Source organism: Asparagus officinalis, chromosome 8 (genome assembly GCF_001876935.1).
Source record: "Asparagus officinalis chromosome 8, Aspof.V1, whole genome shotgun sequence".
Taxonomy (NCBI): Eukaryota; Viridiplantae; Streptophyta; class Magnoliopsida; order Asparagales; family Asparagaceae; genus Asparagus; species Asparagus officinalis.
Window position 1 is genome coordinate 58,850,486 of NC_033801.1, and position 518 is coordinate 58,851,003.

Here is a 518-nt window from a genome sequence, read left to right on the forward strand (position 1 = left end):
CCCTAGGGTTTCGAACGTTGAATGTTGACTTTTTGTCGCAACGCGTTGACTGGCGTTGACCTAGGGTTATGCGTTGACCGGCGTTGACCTAGGTCAACGAACGCCAAACATTGACTTTTGATCGCAACGCGTTGACTGGCGTTGACCTAGGTGTAGGCGTATAAAACTGCCTATAAGTCCCTTAACACAGCTCGACGACGTCGATTCGACAAACCGACCATCGGACGACGTATCCATATACAACAAGTTAGTCCACGACGCCGAAGCCAAACGATATGCGACAAGGTCAACAAATCGCACGCGGGCAACGGAATGCATCCATTCGCGTGCGGAATCAAGCCAACGGTTCGGGGAGTCAACGAGCCATCCAAACAAGAGCGGACTCGGATGAATCAAGATCAGTTTCGGACTCGAACTCAGAAGCGGATCTACTCCAAATCAGGTCAAATGAATCGAATCCGAACCAATCAACCACAGAACTGGAAAACGGGCACAAAGAAACAAATCAACAAATACCT

General features: G+C 49.4%; 1 protein-coding gene across 1 annotated transcript in view; it reads left to right on the forward strand.

Moving 5' to 3' along the window:
* The window catches only part of LOC109821276, a 2,712-nt gene that overhangs the window by 1,695 nt on the left and 499 nt on the right, over positions 1-518 (forward strand). The gene's annotated exons all lie outside the window — the stretch shown is intronic.